The 22,140-nt window shown below is 39.6% G+C and overlaps 1 protein-coding gene across 2 annotated transcripts in view; it reads left to right on the top strand.

Annotated features, from left to right (window-relative positions):
- Positions 1–478: 478 nt before the first annotated feature.
- Positions 479–22,140, top strand: part of tspan4a (tetraspanin 4a) — a 156,458-nt gene continuing 134,796 nt past the window's right edge. Inside the window, exons 1-2 of one of the 2 annotated variants that reach the window (XM_039606931.1) lie at positions 504–604; positions 3,534–3,558. The gene's annotated coding sequence lies outside the window, so the exon portion shown is untranslated. Of the gene's footprint in view, positions 605–3,533; positions 3,559–22,140 lie in introns of both variants that reach the window. The other variant, XM_031744520.2, reaches the window with a different exon arrangement.

The following is a 22,140-nucleotide window of genomic DNA, read 5'->3' as shown; positions in this document are numbered from 1 at the left end:
AGCTTGAGAAATGGTTAAATAGTTAGCAGACATAGTTATGCTGAAAATGTATTGCAAGGCACGGACCCTTTAAATTTCTTTTGATTTGCTTGAGGTTTAAGCTCACTGAAAAATATATATTTATCAAAACACTGTGAGCTGCGAAAATCAATGTTTTGCAGGTATCTGATGGAAATATCAGTGTTAGTTGATTTTTTGTTTTTTTAAATCAAGTATTAGCTTGGAAACCATCAATATGTTTGTGCGTGGACAAAAAATGTCTTTACTTTATGTAGTTATTTGTATTCATCGGATGCTTCTTTGAAATCACCCACTGTGTCAGACCAAATTAGCCCATAAATTACCTGTGGAAATTGTCAGGGGGCGCTCCGCTCCACAAAAGATGATTATTGATTTTCAGTGCTGTAGCGCTAGTGAACACTAGATGTCGCCATTTCGCTGTTCGGCTGTTCGGCGGCTGTCACATGTGCGTCCATGTAAAGAGGGAGAGGGAGAGAGGGCGAGACCGAGTGTGGTTAAGGGACCGACTTGAAAAGTTTTGTCATAGACTGAGTAAAGAAGAGAGACAGCCGTGAGAGAGTGCCGATTGTGAGAGAAGTGAGCGGTAAGTCACTTTTCTTGTCATAACTATTAGGCTCTTACTTCTAACTTCTCCTCTTCTCTGCTACTTTCTATGTTCTGTCGATTTTCTAGCTCCAATAGAGATGTCAGTGACCTTATTATAGAGATTTAACGTTGATAAATAGGAAGCTTTCATGGGCTGAGGTTGTCTAATTAGAGGGTATAACCGTATTCTGGTCCCGTTTATCTTGTGTGAATTGTTTAATGAACGTTGCACTCCGTTTACTTAAAGGTGGGATTAGATTAATCATACTTGAGCTCACTCATCACCAGTAAGGAAAAAAAAAGCCCTCTTTCTAACACTGGCCTGTCTGTTTTTAATACTTGTGAGCTACTGTCCATACTAGCTCTCCTGTATGTTATGACTGTGGAAATCTGGGGATGTGTGAGGATGGAGCTCTCTGATTGGCAGAGGAAGGTTTTCCTGGGCCTCGATGAAAGAGACAAAAATAAACTTGTGGAGAAGAACAACATTTCGAAATACCAACCATTCCTGAAGCTATCCCCTCCCATTAGTTTTCCTTTTTTTCTCCATGTGGGGTTACAGGAACTTAAGGCCTCGCTAACTTCTCAAAGCTGTGGCTGGGCTGGCAAAGTGCAGAGGAATTCCCTGCCATACAATACAACCCTTATGTTAGGTTAGCAGAGAGCTTAAATCCTCCCATATGAAGCTGCCCCAGTATTCATGTGGCACATTAAACATTAAACTCAACTGAGATTGAGTTAAATTGCTTCTGGAAATCTAGTCTAAAACAGGAGATAATCTTGTACCTCTGGGCCCCATCTTGTGTTATTCTTACTGTTTGAAAAAAACCATATACATTTTGTGCCAAAAAATCACACATGTAAATAAACATTATTATAGAGCGAGAAAAGCAATTTTATGCGTACAAACAGATACCACACTGTTGTTGTGACCACAATCCAATGCAGCTACAAGACTTTTAAATAGGAAAAATCTGTGCTAGAAAAAACTCCCACTCTTTATAGAGCTGCTGTGCTAAACAAACATGGATCTGAAGCTCATTTTCTTCCTTTTAGAGTTGCTAGTTAGTGTTACGCAGACCTTTAAACTACTGCCCACATCTTTAAAAAAACAAAACAAAACAGATTAAACACTGTAATATACACCCATGCAGCTGCCAGTTATTCCAGTAGGTACACCTCTGTATAAAGCCCTGTTACCTTCACGAAGACTATCATATTCAAACTGTATTGACCGAAGTGTTCATGCATACTGTGCGCTCGCTCGGAGGCTGCAGTTTGTTGACATTGACTGGCTTTTCAGTTATTTTTCCAAACTGATATAAATGCCAAGGATGGAATATTAGAAACACAAAATGCAACATAATGCTATTCAAAAGCAGCACAAACTGACCTAAATCATGGCTGTATCTGCCATGGTCAAGCTTTCTGTGAGCTCACGATTTCTTCCTTTGGGTTTAGAGATATGATTTATGTTCTAGCTCTCTATCCTTTCAGTAGAATATTATTTCCTCATGACTGAGTTTCCCTTTGTTTCCAGTCTGTGGAAACATTAGGGTATGTGATATTTAGTTTTCATTTTTTGTGCTACCTCTCTGTCTCAATAGTATCTCGTCCTGTGCACACTATGTTCTGTTTGGCTTCTTCTTGTTTCCTCAGTCAGATTCTGTTCAGCTGGTCTCCCTGGTGTTTCCCACCCCCTTAATTACCTGGTGTGTCATATTGTCTGAGTCTCTCTCTGTTCTTTGTTGTGTTCAGTTTCCTCCTTATAGTCTAGTTCCTGGTTTTTCCTCACCTGAGTTCGTATTATGTGTTTTTTGGTAATGTAAGTTTAGCACTAGTGATGGTGTGATGAAGCCCCGTGAATGTGCTGAATCTTTCCAGCCAATTCCTTTGCCAAAACAAAGATCACACGAAGCCCTGTTCAACAGCTCATGTGGAAGTACTGACATCAAATCATCTCCTGATGATTTGATGTACAGCAGCCCTGCTGTGATAATACATGTGGGCTATATACCAGTGGGTATGTAAATGTGATGATGTATCAATTGCAGAGTACCCATATGATGTCCTGTGCATCATTTCAGAGAAAACTTTGGTCACATGATATTCTGAAGGACAATAGAGGCCTCGACACGGGCATGATTTGAATGTGCCACATAGATTTTGGGGCTTCAGTGTCAGACGTAACAGAACTGTCCAGCATTGTAGCTGCCTTTAAGTTCATCCCTCATTTTCGAGTCCTGCATTTTGGTCTTACTCTGCTGCCACAAAGCCGTCCCTGACAATATCGTGAAGAAGCTAATGCGATGCCTTTGTCCTGTCCTCTTCTGATAATCATTCCAGCACCTAACTTAAATCCAAAATGCAAACACTCCACTTACTGCCCACTTAACTAGATACTTGTTTCCAGTACCAAGTTGACACTCTCCTGTACACATCTCAAAGGTCTATTGGACTGAAATCTGGTGACTGTGGAGGCCATTTAACTACAGTGAAGTCATTTTCATGTTCATGAAACCAGTTTGAGATGATTTGATCTTAGACATCCTGCTGGAAGCAGCCATCAGAAGATGGTACACTGTGGTCATAAAGGGATGGAGATGGTCAGCAATAGTGCTTAGATAAGCTGTTAAACAATGCTCAGTTGGTACTGAGGGACTCAAAGTATGCCAATACAATGTTCCCCACATCATTTCACGACGACCAGCCTAAACAGTTTATACAAGGCAAGATGGATTCATGCTCTTACATGGTTTATGCCAAATTCTGACCCTACCATCTGAATGTTGTAGATGTTGAGATGCATCAGATCAGCAAATGTTTTTCCAATCTTCTGTTGTCCAACTTCTGTGAGCTTGTGTGAATTGTAGCTTCTGTTCCAGCTAACTGGATGTTTTCTCTTTTTCTGACCATTCACTCTACAGAAATTGTGTGAGAAAATCCAAGAAGGTAAGCAGTTTATGAAACAATCAGATGAGCCCACCTGGCACCAACAGCCACCTTGTCACCACCTTTCTTCCCCATTCTGATGCTTGATTTGGACTTTCATAGGTCATCTTGACCATGTCAACATGCCTAAATGACTGAGTTGCTGCCATGTGATTGGCTGATTAGGTGTAAATGGTAAATGGCCTGTATTTATATAGCGCTTTCTAGTCCCTAAGGACCCCAAAGCGCTTTACATATCCAGACATCCACCCATTCACACACACATTCACACACTGGTGATGGCAAGCTACATTGTAGCCACAGCCACCCTGGGGCGCACTGACAGAGGCGAGGCTGCCGAACACTGGCGCCACCGGGCCCTCTGACCACCACCAGTAGGCAACGGGTGAAGTGTCTTGCCCAAGGACACAACGACCGAGACTGTCCAAGCTGGGGCTCGAACCGGCAACCTTCCGATTACAAGGCGAACTCCCAACTCTTGAGCCACGATCGCCCCGCGATAGGTGTTTCCGTGAGCAGTCGAACAGGGATACGTAAAAAAGTGGCCAGTGAGGGTGCGTTTTTTCAGTGTTAATGAAAATAATGCGTATAATATGAATTACATCAGGCTGATTGCCAAAATGCATACTTCAAGTTTGTAAATGTGGTAACAAATACAAGAGATAAGACAAACTTTTGAACAAACATATACATATTATACAGGCAAATCCTCAGCAAATTGCGTGATCAGTAAATCTACCGGCATGTTTTGGACACTTTTTCCCTTTCAGAAAAAAGGAAAAAATGTTATGCTTACATTCTTTATGCAGCCTAATGACTGCTGCTCATGGAATCTCCTGCTTTTACCCATCTCACAGTGACAGTCAGTCAGGCTACCTTAACATATTCCAGGATGTGCACAGAGTTAAAAGAAGGAAGCAGCTTCCTTTCCCCAGTGTGTCCTCACACATTTCATCAGCTCCAGCATGGCTAAACTGATGAACTGATGGCTCTGGACAGTTGGCAGCTGCCACCCCACTGTTTACGTTTAGCCTGCAAAAAGTGTCCAAGACCAAAGCTGCTCTCTCCATTTAGAATCTTCAATTTGACATTTCTCTCTGTCTGCATTTCCCTCACTGCTTTACGGCGCACATTGCTCCGACTGGAGCTGTGAAAATGTGTTTGGGAGAGGAGGTGCTGAGCACTTTCTTTAATAGTCACAGTTGGTGATGTTTGCCCAACTCTGGCTCTGTGATCGACTTGTGGGCTTAGGTGTGGCTGCTCCCTGGATAATTGCCCTGAACACTGGCTGTACTGAAGGTGTATGGAACAAGGCTGCATTGTACTGCCACCTGCAGCTCTCTGTGTGTGTGCATGTGTGCACTGCTCTGTTCTAAATTCACTTTACCAATTTTCCCTCAGTTTTATGTTCCTTCACTGCAGCTTTTTTTTCTTTTTTCCCAGATTTCAGCTGGTCCTCTCCAGCTTTTTTCCCCTAGTATATTTTATTCCTGCAGTTTTCAGCTCTGTGTTCTTATAGCGCACTTTTCTCCCGCCCTGCAAAAAGAAAAAAGAGCCAAGAAGCACAGCACTAAATACTCAGTATTATGCTGAATATAGGTAACATGCAAGGCGTTTCCTGAGTGTCTGATTGTAATCTTTGCTCCTGCAAGGAAACAAGATATTGCTTGATATCAGGAAGGAAAAAATGGGACGTCTTGGGTAAATCAAGGTGAAGCAGAGCAAAAACCGTGTTTCAAAAAAAAAGAAAAAGGTTATTATTCAGAATAATAAACGCCAATAGTAAGCAACACAGCAGACTATTGAATTATATCAGAGCAAATTATAAATTGCTATGATAAGGCCAGTATAAATAAATTATTGGGCCAAACAGGCACACTACTAGATAAGATACAGAGACATTAAACTTTAATGGCCTTGATGGGTTTAACTAAGTAAAGGCAGCAGAAAGTATTTAAAAATACTTTTACATTTCACCTTTTTGGTTGTGGTAAATACACAAATTCTTAACCTTTTTAAAAAGTATATAAGCCATGTATATTTCCATGATGTATTCTGGCCACTCAAAATGCATTTCAGTGAAATACTGATAATCACAACTGTAGGACGTGGCTCTTTAAAATGATTTTATTGTACATATTTAAAAATCCATGCAAAGACAGCAGGTGTAAAGGTGATGGTGGAACAAATAGTCAAATTCTTTCCTTACATTTTAATGACACGTTGATAACTAGAGTCATCTGCACTTAAATACCAAACCTAAAAGTAACATTATGACAAAACCTAGCTGGTGCTTTCATTCTTGGTTCCCTTCACTGGTTTCCAGTGAAATTCAGAATTTATTTTAAAGTGTTATTAATAAAATATAAAGGCCTACATGCTGAGACCTCAAACCAGCAGTTGGCCTCTCGGATCATCTGATCAGGGTCTTTTAACTGTTTCACGCTCTTTATTGAAAATCCAGAGGAAGCCACAAGGTTGCAGCTTTTAAACTTGGGAACAGCCTTCCTAAGCCAGGATGCCTGAATCGGTGGTTTCTAATCTGTGTTGATGTGAGTATGTAGGATTGAATGTGAGGCCGTATGCGTGACTGTGTGTCTGTATGTTGGGACCAAGCAGACGATGTTTTTGGTAGAATCTGTCAGTCTGTAACCACGATAGCTTTAAAGGTTTTTATTGAATTTTGATAAAACTTTGTAGAGGTGTAGATTGGGGTCAAGTGTGGTGTTTATTTTCAACATATTAAAAGTATGGCATAAAGTACATTAAAGTACATTTGACCTCCGATCTCATGTTTGCGTTTCACATCTGCCTTTCTTTGAAGTTGACCCCAAATGCGTTAACTTTTACTGCGCCACAAACTTCTTAAAGTAAAAAACAAAACAAAATAAATATATGGAAAATACAGTAATGTTGCCTTAAAAGTAAATAAGTCCCAGAGAGTGAGCTGCCTTGGCAGCAGGCTGCACTCTCTGAGTGCTTCTCATCTTTAAAATGTGGCTTTATCCAAACTTTGAAGCACTTTGTAACTGTGTGTTTTAAAATGTTTAAACAGATCCTGAAATGGGGAGGGTGTGGCTTCCTATATGATGTGAGGCGAGTGAGCCACGTGATGTGCAGCACTTTAGCTCACAGGCTTTGCTCTGATTTATGTTGCATTTATATTATTGCAAAATAAAAAACAGCACCTATTGTACGTAATGCTTACAGTCCTGGCATGGTGCTGAACTTGTAGCCTATCAGTATTACTTCTAGTGTCATTTGTTAAAAGTGTCTTGAACAGCAGCCAATGTGTAACACTCTTGTTCATGTTTGTGGTGTTGTTGGTTCTTTAACTTTGTTACTTTCTGTGGAGAAGACACAAGTCATAATATAGCTATGCAAACCAGCAGTAAGCCTAGAGGTAAACAGAGTGTTGAAAGTGCTTGAAGCTACTTCTACTAGTTAAAACTTCTACTACTACTTATGCCCTTCTTGTTCTTTTATTTTTTGTGTTATTGTTGTTGTGGTACGGAGTTGTGGCAGCACGGTGGCACGGTGGTTAGCACTGTTGCCGCACAGCAAGAAGGTCCTGAGTTCAATTCCACCATCAGGACGGGGTCTTTCTGTGTGGAGTTTGCATGTTCTCCCCGTGCTTGCATAAGATAAGATAACCTTTATTAGTCCCACACGTGGGAAATTTGTTCCTCCAGGTACTCCGGCTTCCTCCCACCATCCAAAGACATGCAGTTTGTGGGGATAGGTTAATTGATTAATCCAAATTGCCCATAGGTATGAATGTGAGTGTGAATCGTTGTCTGTCCCCGTGTGTTGGCCCTGCAACAGACTGGCGACCTGTCCAGGGTGTACCCCGCCTCTCGCCCTATGACAGCTGGGATAGGCTCCAGCACCCCCCACGACCCTGAAAAGGATAAGTGGAAGCGAATGGATGGATTGTATGGAATTGCTGGATGGAGGACTTTATGTCTCAGAGATGATTGAAATTCTCCTCTGTAATAGATACTGGACTATGAGTCTGAATTTATAAGTGAAAAATGGATGTCATCAATAAACCAGTAGGCTCTTATCTATTTTTTTTTTCACTTTAACTGAATAGCATAGCGTTGTGTAAAAGGTCCACATCCCACGGTATAAACTTTTCTTTAGGGAGCAGTTGATGTTTTGCAAGAGAAGTTATAACCATCTTCATATCTATATGCTAACTAAAAAACTAGCAAGCAGCTATTATGTCAGATTAGCATGAAAACAGGGAACATAAGGCAGACTTAGGCAATTCCCAAAGTGTCCACCAGCATATCTAAGGCACTTTCATTTACATTATCTGTACAACAACAGAAGTATTAAAAGTGGTGGGACTGCTGCTGTATGGATTGAATGTGTTTAAGTTTGCTGTCAACAATAAGAAAAGGAAATTGAGGCAGAGTGTGTTTGACAGCCATTGTCACAATGACAATAATTTTCAGTTAACAGCTCGCACTCGATGTCCCACTTGGTAGTTGTTGTATTTTTTTCCTGCCTGTCCTCTCCGGCTGTGAGGCACCAGCATGGCCTCTTACATTCTGAAGGGTCTATTTTGTCTGTTCCTCCTTATTGAGAGCTCTACTGAGATGTTAGCGCTGAGTGAAAACCACAAACCATAACACACTTTTTCAGTGCTGCTAACTCCCGGTCTCACGCCCAGTTTAACACAGAAAAAATACAAGGCTGTTTTCTTTCCCCCCACGCTGCTTTTCTTGATGTTATCTCCTTTCCGCACACCCTTCATCTCCCTCTGTCCACCATAATTTACTCCATTTACCCCGACATGCCCAGCCATACATTCTATTTTTCTGTTTAAATGGTTTGCCTTTCCTTTTACAGGATAAAAATAGCAGCAAGAATTTACGCTCTGTATATAGCTGAATCTTTTTAGCATTCTTGGTGGTGCAACTGTAGACTAATCTTTACATAGGGTGTAATTTTCAATTCTTCAACATGTAGATGTCCCTCACACTCCGATGTCCTTAGTCAAAGATTCTCGCAAAGCTTTCTCTCCACCAGCTCTGTTTCCTAATATGAATTGAGAAAAGGTCTCAGTAAGAGCATGCCTCTCATTTACATTAATTTCTGGCAGCCACTCGTGGTTGCTGATCTTAATACGTTTAGTCTAACTTTGTTGAAGTTGGCTCCCCAGACGTGGATCATTCTATAGCTTCAGAGTGAAAATCAATTTTCATGACTTTAAAATAGAGATTATCTGTCTTCTAAAAGTAGAAGTAAAATGCCTTCAGAAAGTTTTCAAACCCCGTGACATCCTGCAGCGTGCCAGACTGAATACAAAGGAAGAGGAATTTGTTGTTGACAATCGACACAGAGGAGGTTATAATGAAAAACTGAACACAGCTTTAATTTTGTGCCTCCCCTAGTTTTTTTTTTAAACATTTAACACAAATTGTGGTTTAAATTATAGCATCAACTCTTCTTAGACCCCCTTGTTTACTTGTCACATCTGTTTTTTTTCTTTTTACCAGTTCAAAATGTGACGTTTCTTTTAAGCTCAATAGGGAGCCTGTGCGAACAGCTATCTTCAAGGCACTGCAGAGACTTTGATAGGGATTCATTCAAGTGTGTGTGAGTCTGAATCTTTTTTGTCAGCCACTCAAGCACTTAGACGTTCTCATGCTGAAGCTACTCTACTTTGTGTTACGACTGGTTCCCATGCACTTTTCAAGAGCAGAGCTGTAGCCTATTACAGTTTTATCAGTTACCAGCATAAAAGTTTGCTGTCGTCAAACACAGTATGTCTTGATCTGATGAAGGTATATGAAAAATAAAGAAGCTGCTAATGTGAAATGTTAAAAAAGCTTTATGATTGGTCCAACAAATTATTAACTACTCACTTTGATTTGGTCTTATGATTGGCGAAGTAATCAGGTGCTTGGTGATTAAATATTGTTTTGTGTACAGGCACCGTACATAAGCAAAAACTACCATTTTACCTTTCAAGCAGCTTCATTACATTTGATTACTCTGCACTGGTGACAGCCGTTGGAGGTATTATGTCGTTTGATTTTCTGTCCGCCCAGCAGACTGTCTCATTCTTGTACTTGCCATGGTTTTGGATGCCTGAAGGGAATTTCATTACATCTGGCATGCTTGTCTACTTAGAGACACTGTGACCTCTCAAAAATGAGTTTTTGGGCATAATTCAAGAATTCATACGACAAAATTTCACAGACATGTCTAACAGAATAAAATGACGAAATAATGACATTTTATAGGCAAAGGGTCGGACATCATGGTGATGTAGTAATTTCCGGCTAAAACCCTCTTCTGGAGGTTATTTTATCCCATAACTCAGGAACAGAAAGCGGGAGGTTTTTGTCCACATTTCAGACTTTGTCTGACGTTGTCTTAGCGATAACTAACCGTGATAACTAATCAAACAACTTTCTTGGAACTTGAGCGATTGTTTTAGTCTTTTTGCTGCTAATTTTGCTGTTTTTGCTGACAACAAAAATTACAAACTGGGTGTTGTCATAACCCACCCGAGCAGATGTGGACACCCAACTTTGTGAAGAGGTGATGTTGGGTTTTCAAACTGGTACCATGGGAGCATCTAGTAAAAATTTCAGATGAGTTTGAATGAGTTTTTCAACTACTTATCCAAGTTAGGGTTGCAGCAGTTATATAGCCACATGGGGCCTTTTTTGTAACTGTGACTATGTGCAATATAATAATACAAAGTCTGCAAAGAATTATCATTAAGTTCTGCATGTTCCCTCACCTCTTTAGAGCATTTTTGCTATTATTGTCTTGCACTCAGATTTACTCTTTTTGGTTCACTCTCTTCTCTCTCATTGGCTTTGTTTCCAGGTAACTGTTTTCCAGTTGCTCTCAAATGAATAGCTTGTAAATAGAGATGGGCATCATAATGACAACGCCCCCAAATGACGCCAAAACATGTCAGAAAGTGGGGATTATATCTTGGTCTGGCAACACCATTTTAAATCAGAGTAGTTACTGGGAGCATTTATGGCACAGACAGCAGGCAGGCATAGCTAGGGAAGTAATTATAGTGCAGCATTGTATTAGAAGGTAAAGTTTTCTCAACAGAGATAAAGTATAGTAGGTATTTAACCTTGCAAATGAATCAATATTTAAATTTGTATTGTTTTTTAATAGTACAGTATTAGATGACGGTTCTTGACAATAAAAAAATGAAACAAGGAGAAACAAAATGGAGTAGGCATTAATAATAAAAAAGTCAGCTTTAAAATTACAAATATATTGTATGTAGACAATGTTAAAAAAATATATACAATAAGATGTATAAAAATAGAACAGTTGACTGAAAAATGATAAATATAACGAAAGAAGTATTCAAGTCAAATGTACAACCACCTTTAGCTCCAGTAAGAGGAGGACTTGATGGTAGACTCAATGACTGCAAAGTGAACAGGTCCTGTGGTGGCAAAATGAGCCTAAATCATCACCCCTCCACTACCGTGCTTCAAAGCTGGTATGAGGTGTTTGTGCTGATGTGCTGTTTTGGTTTCAAATAAGGCAAATCAACAAAACAATCACAAAAATGGCATTGTTTAACTAGAGTTTTCTAAATCAAATCATTTGTTGCATTATATACTACATCCACTGACAACATTATATCATACATCATACACGGCAATATGTCAGTGTTATACTCATGTAAGTATCCATGCATCCATGCATCCATACATCCACTTCCACTTATCCTGAACAGGGTCGCGGGGGTCACTGGAGCCTATCCCAGCTACCATAGGGCGACAGGTGGGAAAGCCCTGGACAGGCGCCGGCCTCATACAGGGTTAACAAAGAGAGACAGACAATCATTCGCTCTCACGCCTCTCATCACTGCCTATGGGCAATCTAGAATCCAGAAATACCCTAACCCCACTAACTGTATATTTTTGGACTCTGGGAGGAAGTCGGAATACATGGAGAAAACCCACACAAACAGGGGGAGCACATGCAAACTTAGATCATGAAGTCGAACTCAGGTCCTTCTTGTTGTCATGCACTGTGATGCAACAGTGCTAATCACAGCGCTGCCCTCATGCAAGTATAATTAAGTAAATTATTGACAGTCTTTTATCTTTAATGAAATTTGAGGTGCTTTTAGGTCTTTTGGAGGCCTTTATGAAGGACATAGATATCTGTGAGTTATTTGCATATTCTTTTAAGCTTTGATTTATGTTGTGGAACTGACTACATGGACACAGGGATGATGTTACATTTATTTTATAAAGTTTAGCTTGATTATTGCGTTAATACACTTTAAATTCATGTTACTTTTTAACATTTCTGCCTGTTATGTTTCGCAGTGTCCATGCTGCCATGACATGCTTCTTTTTTCTGTGAAATATGTGAAATAAACGGTTTGTTGTACATTTCTGAAGATTTTTTCATCAAAGCAACTCTGTGCTTCTGTTTGTGTTCCTGATCTGTCCCCTGCTCCATTTTTCTTGGTTTCTCAGTTTGTTTTGATGGTCAACACTGAGAAGAAACTGTGTAGTTGTAGTTTTCTATTTCCTAATGAAGCAGCCTGCTGTGCACTTTCAAACTTTAGCTTTTAATGCTCAGTTTTACTGTCGTCTCTGACACCATGTACAGTATGCTGTCCAGTCATTTGTAATGCACGCAAGTCGACAAGTTAATTGAAGTCCCAGAAAAGACATTTAAGAGAACGTGGATGGATGCACCCAGATTTTTAAGTTTTAACTATAACCAACTCTAAAGTAAAGAGAAACGATTCTCTGACATTAATTATGGGTTATGTGTTTCAGACACGAACAGAAAATATTCTAGTTTTTCGGGGAAGAAAACTCTCTGGAGCTGCTTTACACTGCCCTCGTTAGTAAGAAAGTCCAGATTGTGTGCAGTTCGTGTATCATTTCATAACCAAACAGAACAGGCTTGCAATCAATGTGGAACAGAGAGCGAGACTTTGGGCTGCACTCAAACAATATCTCACTGCATGTAATCTAAATTTATGATTAAAATGTGAATCCAAAGGTTTCGCTCATTGTTGAGATGAATCTCATGGGTACAACCTACACTGAAAGAGTCTTTATTGGACAGTGTTAATCAGGATGACAGCTGGGCAACATCTGCAGTTACTTAATGAAGGAGATGGTCTGTGGAGAAGACAGTAAATCAATAATCAGGTATGTTTCACATCTATCATAGTAACAGCAAGAACATAATGCAGGAACTGGTGTTCATATCAATTCTTATTATTTTGTCAGTGTTTGGCTTTCTTTGTTAAACTGATCAAAATACCAAAGAATACATTCTGACGAAAATGCAGATATTAAAAATATATTTGCATGAACAAAGATGTCTGGCTAAAAAAGAGACAAAATTTTCTCTTTTTGATCTTCAAACGTTACTTTTTACATTTGAACCATAAACTTATACTCACAATAAAACGTGTTTTGAGTGCAGTGTGAATAGTTTGGCTCTTCTGTTTAGTGTAGAAACCCATTCTGCATGATTGGATATAAAAGACAACTCCATAGACAAACCTGGGGTAATAGTCGGGCAGTTAGTTTTCTTTTTCAGTGTAACTGCTGTAACTACGGTATCTGTTTTTCTCCTGAATAGTACTAATTTTTGGATGCTGCTTGTGTCTTTTTTTTAAAGAAGTGTCATATTGAGAATGCTGACTAACTGAATATCTTGTTTTCATGCTGTTTTTGGTTGATTTGCGTAATTATATCCCCAATCAGCTCACAGTGGCTAATGTCACACACCATTAGCCTCATTCAGCAATAATTTTCCCTGCACTGTAATTAACCCCCATGTAGGGACCTTTGTTGTCTTGATTATGGCGTTCTTTGTAAACGCCGCTGCATCCTGGTCAAACCCGCCCACACACAGCTCGCACATATCCATGCTTTGTTTATCATCTTACAGACATAAATAGGTTACTGAGCTATCCTGCTGGGCGCAGGGACTATGTGTACACTTAGGGCCCCCTGCCAAGAGCATTTGTTTGCATCTCTTTATGTAGGTTATCAATAAAAATATTACAAACACATGCAAAATGACCTCAGAAAGATGAAAAGATGACCAAGAAAAGACACAGAGTGACTATAAAAAGATGAAGAAACAACTACAAGGACATGCAAAATGTCTACATACAAGTGCAAAACAAACTCAACGGCCAAACAACACCTAGATTGGTCTAGTAAACAATGCCAACAACCATAAGGCATTTAAAATGACCACAAAAGGACACAAAATGACTACAAAGCAATGTCTCTTGTCATGTGTGTGACCAGAGAGAACACTGTTCAGTAATATTTCCATGTGGATGCAAGAATGCTGTTGCTTTTGTGAGACAAAAGGACCTTAAATGTTTCCTTTAAAAAAAAATACTTTAGAGGAGAGGAAGACGCACGCACACAACAAAAAGCGACAACGGGCAAAATGCCTCAGTTTGCTCTTATTTGTTGTGTTCCTATCTAGGTCTGTAATATAATTAACATTCACAGTCTAACGCTCCTCAGTCCACAGTGACTTGTTCTCATTGAGAAGTTCACAAGGTACTCCTTTACTGCCACAGCCTGCGGATTAGTTACCATGGAAACAAAGCTGTAGGAAGTCAGGAGGAATACGTTACCAGATACTTATGTTTGCTTCTTCCGGTGGAGGATACTTTGCAGAGAAGTTGGAAGAGTTGTGTTGACAGTGTCTCAGTGAAGCTCTCAGGGAAGCACTACTTTCTGACAGGAAAGCTTCAGAATATTTCTCCTCTTCCTGTCCATCCAGCTCGTGCGCTACGGGGCTGGTTCAGGGTTGATTTTTATTTTACCTTTTACACCTAAATTGCTGTGGTTCATCAAGAGCCAAACACAGAGCCTGAAACAATCTTTAAAGCACACTATAATAATCACAGAAGGATAATACTGGTTATTCCTTCATAAATAATGAATAAAAAGGAGCTATGTGTGAACAGCTGCTTCTGAAAATATGAGTTGATGGTCCTTTCTGTTTAGGTGGGGTTGTTAACACAGGGCAGTTTGGTGCATTTAATGCGATGTAATAACTTCTTTTCCCCCTGATAAACTGGAGTGACTGAAGTGCCAACTTGCAGTTTTTAAGTTGGCCACTGGGGGTTAAATGAGCCACCAAGTGATCGAGCAGTGCAAGGACAGAGCTCAGTGACTTGGGATGTTTAGATAGGTGGACTGAATGAAATGTATTAAATATATTTATGAAACAGTCCAAGGATAGAAAAAGAAATATCGTCAGAGTATCTGTTTTCAATTTTGCCCTTAGAGAAGAAAATATTCTTTATTTTCTTTTTTGCAACAAAAGCCAAGAAAAGAATGCAACAAAATATTTTATCCAAATAACATTGTTCCCTCTGTAGCCTAAGACTGACATATACCAGCTTATTTCTCTGTGGTATACACCAGTGTTTTCTCACCTGCAGGTTTGGGCACCTGCAAAGAGTCACAAAATAACTGTTGTCCCGTGACAGCTGGGATGGGCTCCAGCCCTCTGGCGACCTAAGCCTTTAAGAAAATAGATGGATCCAGAACTGAAACAATATTTCAGGCTATGATTTTGAGTCTAACCCAAGCACACCAACAGACAGCAGGTTGTAAAGCCAAAATGTATGTATAAGGCAGGGGTCGGCAACCCGCGGCTCCGGAGCCGCATGCGGCTCTTTAGTCCTTGTACTGCGGCTCCGCGTGGTTTGGGAAAATAAATTACAAGTATTTAGCTGAAGTGCATTTTATTTGTGTTTAGTTCTTTTTTTTAAAAAAACTTGTAGTTCTATATTGGAAGATTATTGTGATTTTGAAATATAAAAATAAAATAATATTTTATTATTTTTTTCATCTCTCAAAATAAGAGTCACACTCGGGAAGCCGGTGTACCACCCAAACGCCGTGCATTTATCGAGACTTTCAACCCCAGATAGGCCAATTATGGATCTTCGGATCCACATTATGTCGGCAGCTGTTCTCCATCGTGAACTATGTTAAAAACAAACACCGCTCCCGCCTCACAGATGACAGCTTACAGTCCTGCGTAAAGATGAAAGCCCCGATTTGCAGACGCTGTGCGCCGAGGTTCGGGACCGGAAGTCTCATTGTAAACATATCACGGCGGACCCGACGATGTTTGCATGAACATGCTTTTCAGCATCTCTATATTGGCCACTTTTCACACACGGTTGCTGTACGCATACAGCCGGCTGTAGCTTTTCAGCTCACAGCCCGACAACACAATAGCAGAGAGAGCACAGGCTTTAAGGCGGCGAGGCGTGATTGCGGGTGCCGCTCAGGTGCGTCCGACTCCCATGCAGCGGCACTGCAGACCACGCCCCGCCACACACATTAACAAGGTAAAATAGATATTGAGGCAGAATTTTGCAAATATCTATTTTTTTTTAGCGGCATAGTGCTTTTTTTCCAATTACTTTTTAAAAGGGTGGCGGCTCACAACAGTTTTTGTTTGCTACATGGATCATTTTAGTTCAGCTGGGTGTCTTTCCTTTTGTTATATTTCTTTAAGAGTTCAAAATGTGTTAATTACATAAATAAAATGTAATTTTCTCTGTAGCACTTCATGGATTTTATAAGCAACACACCTTAGTTGCTCTGTGGATTCTTTTAAAAAGCAGTTAAAAACTTTTCTGTTCAAACAAGCCTATTGTTGATCTACGTATTTTATATTCTTTACATTATTTACATTTGATCTTTTACATTGTGTATAATGTCTATTGATTGTATTTTTTATTTTAATATTTGTGTACAGCGCTTTGTGACTGCCTGTCTGTGAAAAGCGCTTAATAAATAAACTTTACTTACTTACTTTAGTTGTTCACACAAAGCACAAAGGTAAAAAAACAATATATACAGTGTTATCTTCATTTTAGATTTCAGAAAGTATTTGCGGCTCCTAGTGTTTTCTTTTGTGTGGAAACCAGGTCCAAGTGGCTCTTTGGGTGTTAAAGGTTGCAGACCCCTGGTATAAGGGCTCTCATAATGATAGATTTTGTATTTTTTCTTCATGATTATCATGGCATAAATAAATAAAATTAAAGTCATTATTGGGTATCAAGTAGAGAAATGAAAACAACAACAAACTTTTTGTATACTACAAAAGGTGTGATATACAAAAAGAACAGGTAAACAGTTTAATAAGGCAGCTGTGCATTTCTGTCTGCATCTCTCTACCTCCCCTCCACCTTTCCTTTAACTATCCATTATGACACTTGTCTATCATTACGTGTACAGAAGCAGGCAGGCATTTCGTGCCTTGTGAGCGAGAGTGCAGGTTCAATGTGACAAGAGCAGGCGATTTATAGGGGTGACAGAGCTGCACCTGATGGGTGGACTTGGACTTGAGCTCCGTCATCTTTTTGCTGCTTCCTATGATATTGCTTCTCAAGCAGGCCAAAACAACCCTCAGGCCACCAGGAACTGTCCCAGTGCTCCCAACAAGCAGTCTGTCACTGCATGGATCATGATGAGTCATCATATGATTAACAGAAGGGAAAAGAAGGCAAAAAAAGCCAGTTATGCAAAGATTTGGCCATTTTTCAGGCACACACACACACACACACACACACATATATATATATATATATATATATATACACACACACACACAGACATAGACCTCCACTAATGTCAGAACTAAATTTAGCAGGTTTAAGTAAATGTCTGTCTTACATCCATCATCTGATTGCTGTAAATACAGCACCAGCACTAGAGCATACACTGAACTCTGCTGAACTGATATACTAGTGTTCCAGCTCCATTTTCTAAAAAAAAGCTGCTTTAAAATATCACTTAAACCTGTGTTTTTAAGACCAGCTTTATATAATATACATGCTTTAGTAGTCACAAAAACACTAAGTAACCCAGTCAGGTTAGTGTTGCAAATTGCTGAGAGATGGAATGATACTGGTTGGTTTTGGTCTTATCATGGGATTTGTAAATAATACAGAAGACAGCAGTATCAAATAACAATACATTTATATAGACTAGCTACAGTGTGCTATACTGGATACAGCAGACAGCAAATCTTACGCATTGCATTTCTCAAGATACATCAAACTGAGCAACTGGGAAGAAGGATTTTAGATTTTGCTGAAGACTGCTCTTAATACACAACAAGGCCTTACTGTTAATCTCCTGTAACAAAGTTCTGACAAATTTGGTCTGTGTTAATCAGTGTTTGAAAAGAAAAGCCATTTTTAAATTGTTTAGAAGACATTTCATGTAAAAAGTGTGTAGTTTTCAAAACTTTGCTCTCCTTTCAATTTTCTCTTTGCACTGTCTGTTGAAGGACTTATTGACATAAAATAAGAAATGTAGTACAAACAACCTGTAAGATGGATCTTTTCTTTCTTCTTTTAATTAAAGCAAGATGCCCACCTCTCTGTAGCTTGAATTCACAATAAACCACTTCAGCCTAACACATAACAAATGCTCAGTTAATGACTTGATTGGTTTCAGAGGACTCCTGCACCCTTGAAAGAACGCTTCAGAATACCCAGTTTTTAAGGTATTCCAGAAACCACTAGCTTCTGATAAGTTGTTATTAAAGCAACTCAACGTTTGTGGATCGGAGGTAGCTAGAAAAGCAAAGGATCAGTCTTTTTTTTTGTACGGTTTTAAGACACAAGACATGTGCTGTGTTGCTCACAAATATCTGCTACTTAGAACAAACTGACTCTAACACACGTCTCCCCTGTACAGTGGAAACCAGGCAAAGGTCTCACTACAAAGAAAAATGTTTTCTGTCATTCTGGGGAATTCAACCTTTGCTCAATTTTGCCTTCTGCGGGCCCTTGTTGCAAAGTGCAAACTGGTGTGGCGCCACACAGGCAATTTGAAATCGGGTTTTGTACCATAAGGGCTCTGCATCCCCCGAGTCCTGGGTTCATGGACGCATATGCTCTTACGCTTCATGCATAAGTAAGTGCGCAGGGGTCTGCAAAGTTGGCGGTGTAGATTTTGTTGTCTTTACAAGCAATGCAGCGCAAAGAATGAGTAGCACTCACTGACTATAAGAACAGAATAAATACGACCAACACCTAACTTAACAGTTATTCGAGGCCTCCTGCCTACTCTATCAGAGTGAAATAGAAGTGTGTGTGTGTGGAAGGTGTAATGTAATCCCCAATACAGTCTACAGGCTCAGTGAAGACATAGAAACTACTATACAAAATGTACACGTGGTTATGAGTAGCTAATTGGCTAATTAGTGAAGAGTTCACCCAGAGTCAGGGTACCTCTGCAACACCTTTAAATCAGAACAAACAAATGAGCAGAGACAAATGATCACAGAAAAAAAAACAAACACATTGGCAAGCTGCTCACATGAACTCACACCTCTCTAATAAACAGCTTAGCTGTTAAAGCAGGTGGTTGATTGCAGGTGCAGGTTGAGTAAGGAAGGGGCTTGGGCACTGGCACAGTCAGGTAATGGAGCAGACGAGAGGTCAGGGGAAAAAGGCAGCAGACAAGAAACAGCAATGCTGGACAAGGATGGGAAGATGCTAATTTGCATTCAACAAAGAAGGAGAGACAAGAGGGAATACTCAGGCCTCCAGCAAGATATGCAGATCCACTATTTCACTTTACCGCTCTACAGCTCTCTCTTGATTAGCCACACATACAGTTTCACTGGTCTTCACTTGCTGCTTTGTCAGTTGTGCTGGTTGAAGCCATCAGGGTGGTCAGTGATCAGGTTGTTGAGGGTTAATTATAAACAATTAATAATCTCTACTTTTGAGATTAGGCTTAAAATTGTCTTTTTTTATTTTTTTATTTTACAAAGCATATAGTTAGGGCTGGATCAGGTGACCCTGAATCCTCCCTTAGTTACGCTGCAATAGACTTGGCTGCTGAGGGCTTCCCATGATGATGAGTGTTTCTTCTTCACTAGGAATGAAAATTGATGAGAATTTTGCAATTCCTTTATCCATTCGCTTTTCAAGTTTGATTCCTTATTGATTCTCTTATTGATTCTCATTGGGTTCTCATATTCTCCACTTTGAGAGAGACCACCTTCACTAAGCAGTATATCAAAGATATTATCTTTGGTCAAATCAATTGCAGGTCAAATGTTTGTGCATGTTGCAGGTATTTCCCCTCTTTGTTGTGATCAGTGTTGGGGTTGTTACCGAAAAATGTAATTTATTAAACAGAACACTTTTCTTAAAAGTAATGCAGTACATTACTTGATTACTCCCAGGAGAAAGTAATTCATTATACTACTTGTTACAATACTTTTGTATTTCTCCATAAAATGACTTGAAACACACTGTAATAATTGCAATTTCACAATATAAACCTAAGGCTGCAGTCACACATCATCACAAATCCCTTTTCAACTCAGGAGATGAATATGATCTTTCTCTTAGTGTTTAGGTATGAACACAAACGCCAAAAACATAAAGCAGAGAAAAATACCCACACACAGAGACTTCAAAGTGATCGCCATGGTGATTATAATTTAGAAACATTAACAAGCACAAACAGAGGCTCCAGCCTGACTCCTCATCAGTTTGTTACCTGTTAAAGTTGATGGTCTGCCTGCTGGGCTGAGGTCTGTATTCACTCAGCTTTAATATTACTTTGGGTTGTTGGCTAGCTTAGCGTTAGCATGCTGTCTGTGCAAATGTTTGCAAAGAGCAGAAATTGCGTTAGCAGAATGATGCAGCTGATTCTGTCCTGGATGCAGTTTGCACTTTAACATTGCACTCTCATCCTTGCATCCATAAAGAATAAAAGTAATGTTGATATCCATGCTGTAGTCTGCACCGCTGTTTTCCTACTCTGACACACAAAGTGAAATCAGCTGAAGTGCTTGTAGTGCAAGTGTAAGTGTAAATGGAATCAATAGGCAAGTAGACCAAGAACTGGTTCTCGATTAGCATCCCGATTTTTCACTCATTATGTGTTTATACACCACTCTGCATTTAAGAAGTAGTTATTATTAATCTCTGACTCTCTTCCACAGTATGTTTTTTGTTCCACCTTCCTCTCCTCAGTCCCAACCAGCCATGGCAAATGGCTACCCCTCCCTGAGTCTGCTAGAGGTTTCTTCCTGTTAAAAGGGAGTTTTTCCTTTCCACTGTCTCCCTGGGGGTTTCTCGCTATTATTGTTGGGTTTTTACCTTACAGTTTACTTACTAGTTCCAAAAAACATCCATAAACATCCTTTGTGGATTTTTGGTTTTCCGGTCTTCAGGCCACTTATTCAGCGGCCCATGGGAATTGTTCCCATATGTTTGATTGCCAGTACACCACTTGCTACCCTGTTTGCTAATAAGTTGTTTAAAGAATTGAGCCTGAGTTTCACAGTGCTGATGTAAAATCACAGTTAAACTGGAGTGCAGTGATTCTCGACAAACTGGTGTAGAGGTGTAAAAATGCGTGAACTTTGGATTGATTCTCTTCAGAAATTCAGGAGGCTGTCTTCTCTGCAGGGAAATGCCAACAACAACCCTTCCTCCATCTCACATTCATATTTTGATTCATACAGTGTTCACAGGGAGGAGGAGCTATTCACAGCTGGGTTTGTTTCCAATTTGTTTGGGTGTGTGCGTGCGTGAGAGTGAATATGCAACCCTGCAGTGAAATAAGATTTTACTCATTTTCAATAGTGAAAGCAAAAATAGAAAATCAATATGTGGCTGTCAGCGCAGATATTAAGGCTTACTGGCACAAATATATCAGTGTATGGGAAACATTGCTCTAAGGAGTGTATCAATTTTTTCCCAGCTTATTATAAAACAGTTGTGGGCCTACAGAGGGGTCCCCAGCTACAATCCAACAGGTGAATTTTCATCATTTCCAATTTCTCTAATTAAAAACACACTCTTACACATTACTCAATATAACATCTTAGTTTAAATCAACTCTGACAAGTTGTGTTAAGTCGACATTTTATTTATTGTTTAGAAATGTTAATTTGTGCATTTTACCGTGTGTGTTCCAAGAGCAAAAGGAGGAAGCGCTGCTTCACTTCCTGTATTTATAACACGCTGTTTGTTGATGTCACAGGAAGGGACCAGGTGAAGAGGGGAAAGAAAACTGTTGTATTTTATAAAATTCAAATGTAGGGTTTTGTCTGCTCTAGTTTGATTTTGTTGCTGGTATAAAGCAGGATCAATAAGTGGGTGATTGTAATATTTAGTGTTACCAATTGCATGGAATAAACCATTGGAGATGATTTTGTTTGGATAGCTTGAGAGTATTTAAACAGAAGAACTCAGTTGTTCAGGAAGTGAGGGCCAGGTGAGTTTAGCTGAGTGCCCTTGACATTAATTTTGGTTGGTTTAAGTTCAGTTATGGTTATTTGCACCAAGTTAACGTTTTAAAATTGATTTTTGTAAATAATTTTTGGTTACAATGTTTGATAATAAATCACCTGCTACACTCGGCAGCATCTGTCTTTTACCCTTCTTCAGCCACTTTGGCCAAGCTATCTCACATGTTCCATTATATGACATTTTTTAATACCCATGACTGTGAAACAAATTTTAAGGGTTCGACATATCTCATACAGGTATGTGGTAGCTGT

Source organism: Oreochromis aureus, linkage group 1, assembly GCF_013358895.1.
Source record: "Oreochromis aureus strain Israel breed Guangdong linkage group 1, ZZ_aureus, whole genome shotgun sequence".
In the NCBI taxonomy this organism is placed as follows: Eukaryota; Metazoa; Chordata; class Actinopteri; order Cichliformes; family Cichlidae; genus Oreochromis; species Oreochromis aureus.
Note: the sequence above shows the minus strand (reverse complement) of the source record. Positions and strands in the feature narration are given on the sequence as shown.